Source organism: Bos mutus, chromosome 20 (genome assembly GCF_027580195.1).
Source record: "Bos mutus isolate GX-2022 chromosome 20, NWIPB_WYAK_1.1, whole genome shotgun sequence".
NCBI lineage: Eukaryota > Metazoa > Chordata > Mammalia > Artiodactyla > Bovidae > Bos > Bos mutus.
This window is the reverse complement of record NC_091636.1, coordinates 63,606,694-63,622,914: the sequence shown is the minus strand read 5'-3', so window position 1 is coordinate 63,622,914 and position 16,221 is coordinate 63,606,694. Positions and strand designations below refer to the sequence as shown.

The window sequence follows — 16,221 nt, the reverse complement described above, 5'->3', positions numbered from 1 at the left end:
CTATATGCATATTTACGTTTATTTCATCTGTATCTCTATCTACAAACCCATATATCTATGAATGGTGGTGGTGGTGACGGTGGTGATGTTTAGCCGCTAAGTTGTGTCCGACTGTTTGTGATCCCATATGGACTGCAGCCTGCCAGGTTCCTCTGTTCATGGGATTTTCCAGGCAAGAATGCTGGATGGTGGCCATTTCCTCCTCAGGGGGATCTTCCCAGCCCAGGGATTGAACCCACGTCTACTTCATGGGCGGGCGGATTCTCTACCACTGAGCCACCAGGGAAGCCTGCATATATCTATGAATATACCTATCTCTCTATCCATCTATCTATAGACAGACTATTCTACTGACCCAGAGGTTTATGGTCCCAGCGTGGCAGGGACTCTGTGAGGCACACAGGGCTGATTTTGAGCATGTACATCCCTGGTAACTACCTCACAGGAAACACAACTTCAGGGTTCTGAGCTTGGCTCAGCCATGCTGCACAGTGCCATTCTTACATTTAATGATACGTACTTCTTGAAGATGAAACTGATGAGATTCCACTGTGACCTTGGCAGTGGGTCCAAGTACTCTGTGTCAGAAATGTTAAAGGCAGGAAGGAACTGCCTTCTGATCTTACAGTGTGGTCATGGACTACGTGCTGATGGACTACTGCCCACGCCCCTTTCAGGTATGCTCACAACTCACAGACCACTCTGAGCGAGAAACACACTTAGAGAGGCTCGTGCACTCTTTCCTCTCTAAGATGCACTATGAATGAGGTACCCTTATACAGAAACAGCAAAAATTATTTGTGGAAACGGTAAATGGCCACAGCTGGACAATTTGGGGGCAGTCTATAATGGCTACCAAAAATCTATTTAATTATTGTAAAATCATGAAATAAACATCTTAAATCAAACAGAGCATGATCAGAAGGCCAGATGAGCACACCATTATCACACTCTTAAGGATTATTAAATCATGTTCTAAAAAATTTCAGTCAGAATCACTCCACTAAATAACATGTACATATTCAGTGCTTATTGTGTGTTAAGGATTAGGAAAATAAACACAATCAAGTCAAGGGCTTCCTGGTCTGAAAAGGAAAGGACTACATGTCTACAGGGAACAGTATAATGAGCCCAATTTTAAACTGCCATTATGGGGACAGGCCTAAGAATGTGGCGGTGCTGCATCATTTATCTGGCCATGAATAAGGACGATAAGGCTTGGTAGAAGAGGTGACATATGAACTGAGACTTAATGAACATGTACCCACCTGCTGGGAAAATTACACCAAATACCCTAAACTTTGGTTGGATACAGAGGTTGAATAAGCCCATTCCTTCCTCTTACAGACAATCTCATGTACTTCCAGTTCTGTGTCCAAACTAAAATTAGGTTTCTCAGACCTAGTTTTGAAAATCATCCAGCCATCCATCCAACAAATAATTATTGGCAGCTTTTATGTCTCAGGTCATTCTCTATGCCTGAAGATGGAGCAGTGATCAAAATTGGCAAAAATCCCTGACCTCATGGAGCTTACATTTTGGGGACAGCAGAAACGATACAAATGGTGGGGATGGTCAGGGAAGAAGGGAAGGTCAAGGCACTGCAGGACCCCGCAAGACTCCAATGGCTGTCGGGCAGGGAGTCAGGCAGTTGAGGTAAATGGCCAGAGATGTGGAAGTCACTCCAGAGAACGGCAGTGTCCTGAAACCAGATGGAGCAAGTGCTTCAAGGAGCTGAGAGGGATGGATTACACTGTAGGAACGCTGCTGACCCTGACTGCAGGGGTGATGCTGACAACATCCACCCCTGGATTTGGTAACATGGTGGCGACAGGTAATCTTAAAGAGGCAGGACTGATGGAAGGACTCAGTGGTCCAAGTGGGTTCAAAAGGAAGTGGAAACACAGGAATTAAGGATAATAAATACAAACAAATGCTTTCAAGCAGTTTTTCTGTAAAGAGAAGAAGAGAATGGGCTCATAGTTGGAGTGGAAATTCAGATCAACAGGTCACTTTTTTTTTTAATGGTAGATGTTTGCTTTCCTATTGGAAAGATCCATCAGAGAGGGGAAAATAAAACTGATGATGCAGGAGAGAAAGGGAAAAACTGTTTAAGTACTGTCTTAGAGTAGGAAAGAAAGAATGGGATATTCATGCCCAAGTTGGAGTCTTGGTCTCAAGAAGAATCAATCAGAGTGGCCAACGGGTGGGTCGTGTGATTGGCCAAATTGCGCAGGTGCCTCACCTTCAAACAATCACTGTAGAAAGGAGGTGACTTTCTGTGGAAACAGGAAGAACCGTTCTCAAAGGTATATGATCACTGAGCTGCGAGCAAGGCAGTCATCTCCCGCCCCCTACCAAAAAAAAAAAAAATTCTCAACAACGATAAACAGCTTGGATGCACCCACCTAATTCCTCAGCACTGGAAATAGAAGATCTGTTCACTATTTTTAGACACTATTATATGAAAATATGATGGTATTTACTTCCCAGAATCTACTGACCGTCTTTCCAACCTTGGCTTTGGTTTAACCAAGAGTGGTTACTGCCCAAGCTTGAGGCAAAAGCAAACGAAACAAAATGACTCTGCTCCCTTTGTGGCCTGGGAGGCTAAAAGAGACACAAACACTCATGCAAACCACATGAAAGGCTCCAGTGGAGAAAACATGAGCTGATTAGCTTTGCGACCCTGCAGCTATGGAAGCCTCTCCAGTACTGTGATCTGCAGACCACAAGCAGGAAAACCTTAAGTCCATGAAATCCAAAAATCCAAACACAGGGTCATTTTTATGCCCTTAAGAAAGTTCTGCCAGAAAAGATCTCACACACAGTTTAATCAAGGGGCAGTGTACTCACAGGCACATGTAAACCTTCAAACCCAAGCAATTAACCCCATACACAGATATCAGCCCCTCTAATGGGTGCCTAAGAATGAACAGAACACATGGTCCATTCCCAGGGAGAAAAGGATTCTGAACTTCATCACACATTTGTGACTCACAAACATTTATAGTAGTCACAGAGCCGCGACAATAACATAACGTGCAGAAGCTCACCCAAACAAACAAGTTTCAAAGGCCAAAAATCCCAACAGGGAAGAGAACAGGAGAGAAAGCAGGGTTTCCCCATTCTGATGCCTTCGACCCTGAACAGTGGAAACACACAGCTCTGCCATCAGTGAAGCTGACTTACGTGGATCAGGATATGACAAAACAGATCAGATCTGCACGGGGCCTTTCCAGATCGCTGCCTGGACAATGGGCACGGATAATGAGATGTGGAGGCCACGGCTTTAGTATTCCAGCCATTATTGAGACTGACAGGCTGAATCTTGATCCCCAAAGGCAAGCACTCAGCATGTTTAAACAAGGGATGTACCTTGTGTCAATAATATACATAGAGATGTGCTGCAAATACCATAAAACGGAATTCCTCTCAGCACAGCAGCCCCAACTGAAACACTGACAGCAGAACTCAGGATTTACCAGCCAAGAAATGTGGAAAACTAAGGAAACATGGAGACTTGAACTGGGGTTCAACATTTCCAACTGGGGTTCAACTCCATCTCCATCTCGAAACCGAAATCTAGCTAATTCTCTATTTTTTGGAACTTACACAATTATGAAACCGTCCTCGTAAGCACATGATAATTAACAATTAATTAATATTTTAGGTGAGTACTCTAAACAAGCGAAGACATCAACCAATACATACAAGATTCCACCAGTCCTACCTTGGTCTTTCAGACACACCACAGACTATTTTGGTGAAAATCAAAAGTTACATCCAAAAATGAAACTAGAGGAAAAATGCTAACATATGACTTAATAATGCTCAACATAATGAGTTAAGTTCTACTGAATAAAAAGATAGGAAATACTGTTGTTTAAAAAAATAGATAAAAGGCCAAAGTTACCCTTCCCCAAGCTAAAAAAGGAAAGTTAAAGAATGAAAGAATTCCAGTTGTCTGGCTGTAAACCTGGTCTCTATTTGTAGGATGAAGCAATATTTCCTTGAGATCTCTCATTCCTACAAATATTTTGATTGTCTGAACATACTCCTCAGATTAAATGTGTGGGATAATTTTTGTCAGGGAGTTAAAAGAGAGGCAGAATAAAACTATGGGAAGAATTACAAAATAAGAGATAGCTATTCTTACATAAGTGAACATGAACACTTCCCTGAATGAAAGAGTTGATTATTTTTAATAATATCAGAAGAAAGCAAAGGAAAAAAATGTATTAAGTTTCTAAGCACTGATTGAAATAAATATGAAGGAACTATCTGGTGATACTAAAATAAACTTTGAATTTAAAAGGATAAAGTTAACAAGCTAATATACCAGGGAGAAAGACAACAAAGGGTTAATATTCTTAAAAATAAATTCTGCAAGTATCTGTTAAAAAAACATGGAATCTCAACAGCTAAATGAGTATAAAACAAGAACTAATGATTCTTTCACAAGTAAGTTCCCTTCCTCTCCTCTACTTTCTTTCTTTCCTGCTCTTCTCCCCTTCTCAAAAAACAGCTATCACACAAAAAATTTAAAAACCTACCAAATAATATAATGAGCAAACAATAGAGTATATAAAAGGAGGCAAAACTATCGAATTGATTTAAAAAATTAATGATGATGATGATATTAAAGCTTTAGCAAAACAAATTCTGTAACATATTTTTAGTGAAATAAAAATATCTCGAATACTTCTGCAAAGCCGACTGACAATCTTATTAAAATGCACTGACTCTGAAAGAGTAAATCAACTACAGCTATTCTGGCATAATGAATTCATCTTCAATTAAAAGAAAACCTTCATAATAATAGCTGCTATTGTTTATGAATCGTCTACCTTATGCTCCAAATTTCTACTCTTCACAAGGTAGTGAGTGTGGGCTGTAAAAGCAAACAACAGCGAGTAGCAGTGGGGTTCAGGAGTCTGCTACACTCCCCTTGTCATGATCCTTTCACACTGTCTGTGATTTTTGTTACCTGAAAATAATACATATCTCCAGCAAAGAAGTCAGAAAGAGAAAAACAAACATCATATGTTAATGCAAGTATGTGGAATCTAGAAAAATGGAACCAATGAACGTATCTGCAGGGCAGTAAAAGAAACACGGACTTAGAGAATGAAGATGTGGACACAGTCGGGGAAGGTGGGTGGGATGAGCTATGATGCTAGTACTGACATTTACACTAGCACATGGAAAATCGCTGTGGGAAGCCTCTGCACAACACGGCAGCTCAGCCCAGTGCTCTGTGATGACCTAGATGGTGAGAGGAGGGGGTCCAAGAGGGAGGGGACACGTGTGTACATATGGCTGATTCACCTCACTGTACAGCAGAAACTAATACAACATTCTAAAGCAACTATACCCCAATTTTTTAAAAATATGCAGTAAATTACATATGCATGATAGACTATTATGATTCATTCAAATAAAACATATTAACAATATATTTTCAATTACATGATATGCTATTCAGTTCAGTTCAGTCGCTCAGTCGTGTCAGACTCTGATATGTCATTATCATTTGTATATAGCATAAAAAATATACATTATAAGAAGTGAAAAAGCAGCATGTTAATTTTACGTCTAGTGGTGTTCCCACTCTGTACAACACTCACAAAAGACTGTATTAAATGACAACAGTGACTGTCTTTGATGGAGGCACTGTGGGTGAATATTCCCCTTCTTTTACATAATTTCCATAATCAGCTTTCTCTACTTTAATCTTCTTTTCATATTTTTGAGCTGCAAAAATACAACATTCTTCAGAAAGTTTTAGATCGTGACTATATGGTTTATAATCTCCCCCAGTAGCTCAGCTGGTAAAGAACTAGCCTGCCAATGCAGGGGTTGCAAGAAACATGGGTTTGGCCCCTGGGCTGGGGGAAGATCCCCTGGAGAAGGAAATGGCAACCCACCCCAGTATTCTTACCTAGAAAATTCCATGGACAGAGGAACCTGGAGGGCTAGAATCCATGGGTTGCAAAGAGTCAGACAGGACTGAGCGTGTGCATATAAGCACACATGCACACACACACACACACACACACACACACACACACACACATACACATTTGGTTCATAAAGGGCCAACACCTCGACCCCAGAGACGACCTGTTTAGAGTCTGGTATATATCAAGGTGTGATCTAACAGACTTTGTAACACATAGGCACTTGGATGCAGAAATAGTATGAGTGTGTTTTTAAGATGAATGCGATTATATTAAGTATATTATTTTGCAACCTGATTTTTCCGATTAATAAGGTACCACACCTAGCTCTCCAATACTTTTATAATCTAAATTTTACTTTTCATATCATTGCTATTAAAGTGAAGAACACTTTTCCATTACTTGTAGAAGTACCGAGAGACCAGTGGCTCTGGAAAAATGTATATCCTCAAAAATTATACAACATCAGGCTCACATGCTTGCTACAATTACTTACTTCTGTGAATGAAGGAATGAACAACTAGAACAGGTCCCCACTTAAACTCCTTCAGGAAACACAAATTAACTGTTTTTCCTTTATCCTTCTTGTTAGATGATAAGCAGTAAGGTAGAGAGTCTAGCAGGCCTTGAACTGTCAGATATATCCTTTCACAAGAAAAAATTTTAAAAAATCGAAACCCCACCGCATCTGATGTATGTGGCAAAGAGGGTTGCCATATTACCCCATGATTTAAGTATGTCAATCTTGTTCACACTTGTCTTGTAAACATCTGCTTTTGTTCAGAATAAAAGGTGAAGATTTGATACCAGAATACTTCTGTACAATGTAATTATAAGAGAGCCCCCAAGATAATTGCATGATTGCCCTAATATGTATAAGGTATACATGTTAGGAGTATGTACGTAGCAGCATGTATGCTCAGTCACTCAGTCGTATCCGACTCTTTCCCACCCCATGGACTGTGACCTGCCAGGCTCCTCTGAACATGGAAATTTCCAGGCACAGTGGGGTGCCAATTCTATTCCAGAGGACCTTCCCGACCAGGAACTGAACCCAGGTCTCCTGTGTCTCCTGCACTGGGAAGAGGATTCCTTACCACTGAGCCACCTGGGAAGCACAGCAACAGGTATACGGCTACCAAATAAAAATGTCCCGTTTAGAAATTATATGTAGACCAAAATAGGAAACGCTGTCTGAGCTTATTTGGTAAATGAGCTGTTGCTGCTGCTGCTGCTGCTAAGTTGCTTCAGTCGTGTCCGACTCTTTGCAACCCCATAGACAGCAGCCCACCAGGCTCTCCCGTCCCTGGGATTCTCCAGGCAAGAACACTGGAGTGGGTTGCCATTTCCTTCTCCAATGCGTGAAAGTGAAAAGGGAAAGTGAAGTCGCTCAGTGTAACGGACCCTTAGTGACCCATGGACTTCAGCCTACCAGGCTCCTCCATCCCTGGGATTTTCCAGGCAAGAGTACTGGAGTGGGGTGCCATTGCCTTCTCCGGGTAAATGAGCTAGACATTGATTACTAGTACCATCTTGATCAGGCCCTTCTGGAGCGAAGCTGTAGTCTAGGTGTTTGGACTCAGACTAATACACTCAGGGCATACTGACTGTGATAAGCACTGAACACCAAATGCAGCCAAGAAGTAGATTTTTGCAGTTACAGTAGAGTGTTCAAAGTAGCTTATGATTAACTTCTGAGCATCCAAGATAAATTTTGTTAAGGGACTCATACCTACTGGCCACTAAAACACTCTCACTCTCTACACTGGGATCTTGGAGCACTGCGTGTAGACCAAGGTTCAATAAACTACAGTCATGTGGAACAAGTCCAGCTCAGCTTGACGTCTGTATTTGTAAATTTATATATATATCATCTGTGGCTGCTTTAGGCTATAACACAGAGCTGAGCTGATACAAAATAATGATGATGATGACATGATAGAGATGACATGGCCAACGAATCCTGAAATGTTTCCTCTCTCACCCGTTTCAGAAAAAGTTTACTATCTCCTGGTATAGCCTGCTGTTCAAAAAATTGATTTCTTGTTATTTAACATGAGCTTTGAAGATCTAAGTATTTCCAGAACAGAATAAAATCGTGTCTGTCCTTATTCTCAGGAGGCATGCTTAGTGCTAAGAGGTAGTACTGGATTAAGGTTAAGAACATGAGTTCACATTACAGCCCTGCCTCTGATCACTGGTGAGCTCTTGAGTCCATTGCTTCACTTCTCTGTGCTTTCAGTTTCTCTCTGGAAGCCTGCTCATTCTTTCACTGCCTTTCTGGACAGCTGAGATAAGTGATGCTCACATCCATCATGATTCTCAATCTATGAAATCATTGGCTTCTTCATTTCCCATTTGAGTGTCCAACTTACCAAGGAGGAAAGGGGTGGAGCGTGTCCTCGACCATGTATCACACGAAGGATCCACAGCCACTCGGGTGGTTCAGCAACTCTCACACACCAATGCTTCAGCAAAGACAAGGGGGGAAAAATAGAGATTATATTAACCCATTTGAAAAGCGGCCATGGTCATTGCTGATCGATTCTAGAAAGTTCCATGAATCCCCTGCACAACCAGCTGCATTGACAATGTAAGGCTTAGCACAGAGCAACTTGGAAATCACAACGTGACAGCCCTAGCCTTTTATCCCATACCAATGGGCTCCTTTCCTCAGAAAAGGAGAAACAAAAATTCAGATATCATTAATACAAGAAAACAAATCTCATAAAACAACCAAAAGGACCATTGCACACCTGTTTAAGTTACCTTAAGTAGTTTGAGCATCAAATTCCAATTGTGTGAATTTGCCCATTTTATGATGGGTCTTTCATTCTGTTTTTGGAAATGCATAGTACCTTAAGTAATGCATTTCAAAAATAGGAGATGAAGTCAGAAGGTATACAATAAACTATACTAGATTCAGAACTTGTGTTTTTATTTACATATTAATTTATTTGATGCAAAATATGAAGCTTTTTTTAAAGGAAATTGTAAACCATAAAAACAATTCACATTACTAAAACAAATATAAAGAAAATCCTAAAAGCTTAACACATATGTGATGAAAGATGACTGCGAAGCACGAGCTTCCGCAGAACCATGTACAACAGAAATTAAAGAAATGCGTTACTTTCCATTTCTTATTCAAAAAAGAAATTTCTCCGTTACTAGTTAAGGATGTCTCCTACTTCAGCTACTACATTTTGGGGCTCGTGCTTGTCCTGTTGTCCAAGTTTCCTTCTACTCACACAGTCCATAGCTTCTGGCTGCCATAAACCTCAAACACACTGAGGTTGCCTATCCCAGGGTTTCCCAGGTGGCAAAGTGGTAAAGAATCCGCCTGCCAATGCAGGAGACACAAAAGACGCAGGTTCGATTCCTGGGTCGGGAAGATCCCCTGCAGTAGTGAATAGCAACCCATTCCAGTATTCTTGCCTGGAAAATTCCATGAACAGAGGAGGCTGGTGGGCTACAGTCCACGGGGGGGCAAGGAGTCAGACATGACTGAGTGACTGAACATGCCTATCCCAGCATGAACGCTTGGGCAGCAGCTGAGAATGATGACAAGAACAGGGGGAGAAGAAGCTTCCAGAACATTCTGAAACATTCTGGCTGTCCCCCTATGCAATGATTCCCACACCGTCTACTTAGTGATTATCTAAAGGCCATCTGCCTGCAGAAGGACAACTGGATTACAGCATCTGGAAATTTATATAGTTTTCTATCTGTTGAAATGCCATTTGAAAGTCCTGAGGTTCAGAGGCCAGAGGACAATGGCTAGGTGACAATGTCTTTCCATGAGGCTCTCTGCCTCCATTAGGCATCTTCATGGGAAGGGAGGGGGCAATCCAAAGTAAAATATTCAGAATTGCCCCAGAAGGCGCCCACAGCCCAGGTGCACTCCTGCACTGCAGCATCGCTGATCCTTAAGGTCCCAGCTGAGCCTTTGAAAGTCTGTGACTTCATCCTTTGGAAAGGAGGAGAGGCAGCTGTAAATCTTCAAGGCCAAAAAGGGAGGAAAGGAGCTCTCCCCAAGGTAAGAAGGCATACTCGGCCCAGGAAAAATTCCTAGGAGTGGCCAATTCCTTTCTCACAACACCAGTAATATCTCCTTTGGGTGGGGCAACAAATGTGTTAGCTGGGACTTCTTGACTAAACAACTTGAATACAGTAACTTCCTCTCTTGATCTATTTTACAGTTAGTACAAAAATTTCTTTCCATTTGGTTATCTCTTAATCAAAATTTAACTGATACAGTTGGATAGGCCCACTGGTTACTGCCATGAACGTCCAGCAATTCTTAAAGATTCCCATGTGTCAGAATTAAGTTAAAAATGAGAGAGTGATAATTAGGTCTGAAGGCTGAGTTCTCCCATCCTCCCTCAGTGAGATTATAAATTAGCTGATGTAGCCCCTTAGCTAAGACATCCAAGGGTCACACCTACAGAGAACAGCTATCCTCTTAAAAGGCAAAAATGATGGAGGCCAAATAGGACATTGAAAGAATCCAGAATTGTTGACAGGACCACACAACAAATACTGCAGGAGGTGAACTTTCCTGCTGAATCCAGGTGGGGACAGCCTGCATCCTGGACAGCCAGACGTGCCAGGCTCAACCTCAGACCTAAAAGCGAGGCCCTTCCTTGTGAAAAGGCAACACTCAAGGGACAGAATGCCCAGACAGAGTTCACACAGTCTTGGGGGACAATAGAATGCCCTTTAGAATCTGAAATCTAAACAAGAAACTAGTTCCAATATCAGGATTCGGGACACACGCCCTGAAAGGTTTTAACTATGCTTGCAGTTACATCAACAGTGAAAAAGACATTTTACCACTCTAGCCCATGATAGCCAAACAGACACCATCAGGACCTCCTACTCTGGAGGGTCAACCCTTGTCTGGATAGGTGTGCCACCCTCTAAAGCAGGAGTCCTCAACCCCTGTGCCATGGACCAATATTGAACCAGGCTGCAGAACAGGAGGTGAGTACATAAAGTTTCATCTATATTTACAGCGGCTCTCCATCACTTGCATTACTGTCTGAGTTCTGCCTCCTGTCATATCAGCAGTGGCATTAGATTCTCGTAGGAGCACGAACCTGACTGTGCTTGAATCATCCCAAAACCATCCCCCCCAACCCCTGGTCCATGGAAAAACTGTCTTCTATGAAACCAGTCCTTGGTGATGAAAAGGTTGAGGACTGCTGCTGTAAAGGAGTATACACCATCCCACAGGACACCCACGTGTGCCGAGCAGTGTAGGCGCAGGCTTGGAAACCACAGCAACAAAGCAGTGACCTTGAATAGGCTAAGCTAAAGTCACCAATATCAGCCCCTGTAGGCCTGGATGCTGGGCTCTCCTCCCTCAGTGAGGTCATAAATTAGTTGATGTATAAACTAACTCACTGACATATTTTCTAGAAAACTGAGAAACAATTCCAAAGGTAAAGAAGCTACAAAGTCTCAGAGGGTCATTTCAGACTGAAGTTGGAGTATTTTTAAGTGGTTATTTATTATAATGACTCATTAAATAAGAAATTGCTTATGTTTTATTAAAACACAAATGTCTCCATTTGACTCAATTCCATATTTTCCTTTAGCTGAAAATCAACTATAGTAGAAACAGGTCCTAAGTGCTCTGCCTCATGATTCTTAATTAGGGCCTGGCCATGGAAAAAGCTGCCAATGTGAGCACACGTGCAGGGTGACCCCTGTCACACTCTGATTCACAAAGAAGAAACCTATCCTAGAAGTGGGACCTGTAGCCACCCTCACAAGTTCATAAAATCATCTCTAAATTAAAGTACATGTGTACAATTTAAACATCAATTAGCACTAAGTATCCATCAGAAGCCTCCCAGATGGCTCAGTGGTAAAGAATCTACTTGTCAACGTAGGAGATGCGGGTTCAATTCCTGGACCTGGAAGAACCGCCTAGAGAAGGAAATGGCAACCCACTCCGGTATTCTTACCTGGAAAATTCCATGGACAGAGGAGTCTGGTGGGGTACAGTCCATTGGGTTGCAAAGAGTCGGACACAACTGAGCAACTGAGCATATAGGAGCACACCCTTGAGAACACGATTTTCTGCTAAAATATGCAAACTTCCCCATGTGGCTTAGAGTGAGGAAAAAAAGGTGGATTGAAATGTTTTCCTAGAACCAAAAGGTCAGCTGAGCAGTGGTTTTGTATCCTAAAGATACAAGAGAGAAATTAAAATTTCAGGCCAATCTAAAGAGCTCCATTTAGAAATAGCACCAGAGTAACCACAGTAAAATTACAGGAAATAAGGGGACAATGGGCAGGACCGCCTGGTGTCGTAAGGATGTTTAGCAGAGTCATGGAAAGAAACACCTCAGGTGCAAGCTCAGAAAACCTGTAAGCGGCTGGGCTAGGGATTCCCAAGTTCCGAGAATTTCACAGCTTCATTGAGAGACATCCCGAACCACCACACACAACGTCCCGCTCTGGCCTTGCATGGCGGGTGGTTAGTAGATAAAGCAAGATTCTGTTCTCAAGAGCTCACACAAGATTTGTCTGCTACACAATTCACCAAATGCTGTGAAATGGGACGAAAGGGAGGTACTACTATCGAATGAACGAGTCAAGGCCTGGAAGCTGAAAGCAGCTCTGCTAAGACTGGAAAGCAGGACCAGAGGGCAGCGAGGATCACAGACAGGAAACTGGCCTGGTGCTCAAGTTTGTCGAGGAAAACAAGGAAGGAAACCAGAAAATGGGTGCTGGGTGGGAGACTGAGGAGCAAATAGATGCTCTGCCTTACTTCCCACATCACTCTACATGGCCAATCAGACACTTTGCTGCATCAAAGTTGAGGGACACACGCAACTCCCTAGTCACGTGGAAGGGTCCTGTCCTCAAGGAATTCACCCTCTGGCTTCCCCCAAATCAGAAACAATTTCTTTAGTAACCAGCCAATTTGTTTTCGTACAAATAATGCCATTTCTCGATCAAGACCATTTAGTAAAAAAAACCTCTTTCATAATTATCTCACCTACATTTAGAAAAGACAAGTAACGAACATCATAGTTTTGCTTCTTTAAATCTCTGGCTGTCTTTGGGCCAGAGTAGGAACACCAGGAGACCTTCAGCCCTAGCAATGGCTGAAGCTTCAAGGACAGTGGGTCCTCAGGTGGGAACACAGGACCTCACGTCTTGGTTATTTCATGACACAATCATCTAGCCCTGAGACCAGCAGAGGTAAACCCTACCTCCTGGAACAGAAGAGAAGGCACTTCTGAAAGTGACACCCAAGGAGTAAGATGCACAAGAAACCGATATAAGCATCCTGTCAGAGCCTTCACACCCGGATCCACCACGAGGCTCCTCTCTCCATCAGATAGTTGTCACCGTGGAATGTGATGGTTTACAAATATTAGACACAGCTGAGACCTATAGAAGACAGAAGGCGGAAATTGGATATTTCATTTCTCAAAGTGTTGACTAATCCTAACAACATTTGGGAAAAAAGAAACCTGACTGGTTTTCATTTTGGCTTCTGGTAGATCATCCTTTGGTGAGTATTTAAAGCTGGTAGGAACTGCTGACCCTAGAACAAATACACTGCCTCAGTAGCTGAAACAAAGCCAGCATAAAGAAACACTTCCTATGCCTCTGTTCCTACACCTGATGATGAGATGTGTTCTGAGCTTCCAGGAGGCATGGGAAGAAAGGGAAAGAGAGGGCAAAAATGACATCCTTAGTCAAGCAAAAATGTTGCCCAAAACTAAGCGACTGCTCAAAATGAGCAATTTCTAAGATCAGCTCTCTAAGGACGCCAATGTCCCTGAATAGGGGCTACTTTCTTCTTTCTGCCACCATGTGCCAAATTTTCAAAGGGCAGCCTCACTTTTCAGGCAGGCAATTTTGAAGCGCTTGCACAAGTGTTTAATTTGCATGGGCAATTGGCCTCTCGGCTTTCATTTTGACAGCTAAATTGATCTGTCCTTTGTAGACTAGAATCTCAGGACCCAGAAAGAGAAGGATGTCTGAGGCTTTTGGAAAAATGTGGTCTCTCAATTCCTATTTATTCAGAACAACACATTTAACAAGACTTGCCCTGTAAGCAGTCGCTCGCACACACAAAAGGGACTCAAGATCCAACTCGAGATTGAAATTTGAGATTCAATTCTAAGATCAAGATTTAAGGCTAAAAAATTAAACTATTGCTGTTACTTCCCATTAAAGCAAACAGGATAGGTTTGGGTTCTTAAACTAGCTCTTTGGTCATTCCTTAGGAAGAGGGCACTGTCTATCACAGATTAAATTCACAACTGGCCCCAAAATCTTCCCAGGAGGAAGCTGAACTAAGGCAGACAAAGGTCTCAAGCATGTGCATGAAGGAGAAGACGGGATTTGTGCCTGGAAAGACGGCAGACTGTGAAAATCACAGCGAATTGTTAGTGAAATGGCAATGGGATAAATCACTCAGAAAACTATTTTCTGAAAAAACGAACAGATAGAAGCTTTTTAGAAGTCTCTAGCTACAAAGGATGCTCTCTCACCAATTCAGTAGAGAAATGGAAAGATGTCCCAATCGGATTAGAACAAACCCACACAAGCCAATTCAATATGCATGCTGGGCTGTGTCAGTTCTAGCTTCTCAATACCTTCATTTATTTTATTAATATGTGTCCAGACTTTAATGCTGCTGTTTTACATGAGATAACAGTGATCTGGGACAAATTGTGTTTTGAATTAAAAGTGAAACTATGCTCTTGTTTTTTGGCTTAAACCCAGCAAGTGCAGTGAAATCCTTTCATTTCTCCAAAGGCATGAAGAATAAATGGGCATTTAAAACCTGTTGAAATCAGTCCCAGTGACCTATCGGGTCTTCCACTGTCAAAGGTGGGCTCCAAGACTCGTCTCTTTGTTCCAGCAACAGGTGAAGTTTCTCAGAGATGCATTTGTTTCTTGCTTTTGAGACAACAGCAGGCTTAACACCATATGAATCGCTGGGTGTGTTGTATAACCCAGAACCTACTTCTGTTCTATTTGTCATCCTCTCAATATAAATCAGTGATAAAAATAAGAAATAGGCTACTACGCATTGAACCAGATGGTGTCTTACCTTCCTGTAAACCCGGCTGTGTTTAGAGTGTGTACACATGTGGGGGAATAAAAAGATTTTCTTTTCTTTGCGTTTGGCAATGAGTCATGCCACCCGTTTCAGCACGAACTGTACTGAAACTTCCTCCCCAGGAAGAACCAACGCAGTTTCACTAACGTTTAAAAACAACCGTGTCAGCTGCCTTCGATTAGTCATGAAGCCTTTCTGCCCATCCTGCAGCCTCCAGCAAGGACAAGATCTGATCAAATCGGACTTGCTAAACATAACCAGAAGGTCGGGTGTGTCCTGATGCAAACCTGCTGTAAAAAGACACCCTTTTTGTATGAATCAAAGATGCTTCCTCCATTCTCTCTGCAACAGGCACCCTTCGAAATGTCAACCCAGGACCTTGACTTAAGGGCCCCCGTCTACCTATATCCCTTTCCTCATCCTTGACCATCATGAACCAAACTATCAGACCTGGGGGAGGGATGCTGAATAATCGGGAAATTTCTGAGCTTACTGATGATTAAACAAGACACAATCCATCACTCCCCACTGCATTCCATACAAGCCCTGCTTCGCTGGACGAAGCATAAAGAAAACAAGACCAGTTTAAAAGGCAGATGGTATTTTACAAAATTATATTCCGTTATTTTCCACTGACAAGCTCTGCCAGCACAGAGAGCGTGATCCAGGCCATGCCTGACACATACAAACCACCCCGTGGCTATTCCCCTGTCCCATTTCTCTGTCCCAACCATGGGCTGGGTTTGGCTTTCCTTTTCCTGGTGGCTCAGAAGGTAAAGCGTCTGTCTGCATTGCAGGAGACCTGGGTTCGATCCCTGGGTCAGGAAGATCCCCTGGAGAAGGAAATGGCAGCCCATTCCAGTATTCTTGCCTGGAAAATCCCATGGATGGCGGAGCTTGGTAGGCTACTGTCCATGGGGTCAAAAAGAGTCGGACATGACTGAGCGACTTCACTTTCACTTTCATAAAATCTCAAGACAAACCCCTCCTCTATTGGACGGTAAGTATGAAACTGACCATGGGCATTGGTTTGTTTTTTTTTTTTTTTCTTTTGATTTTACTAGCTGCTGAGACAGTACCTGCCCTCCTTGTGGTACCTATGAAGTATATTTATGAATCTAAATCCAGACCTCTGTATTTCTCACCCTTTCCAATTCT

The 16,221-nt window shown here is 42.4% G+C and overlaps 1 protein-coding gene across 5 annotated transcripts in view; it reads right to left on the bottom strand.

The window, feature by feature from the left end:
• Positions 1–16,221, bottom strand: part of SEMA5A (semaphorin 5A) — a 568,136-nt gene that overhangs the window by 424,618 nt on the left and 127,297 nt on the right. For 2 of the 5 annotated variants that reach the window (XM_070357735.1, XM_070357734.1), the window contains exons 2-3: positions 13,196–13,376; positions 8,339–8,431 (exon numbers count right to left, since the gene is read on the bottom strand). The exons of 1 other annotated variant lie outside the window; for it this stretch is intronic. The gene's annotated coding sequence lies outside the window, so the exon portion shown is untranslated. The remainder of the gene's footprint in view (positions 1–8,338; positions 8,432–13,195; positions 13,377–16,221) is intronic. 2 more of the 5 variants (XM_070357733.1, XM_070357732.1) reach the window with 1 other exon arrangement.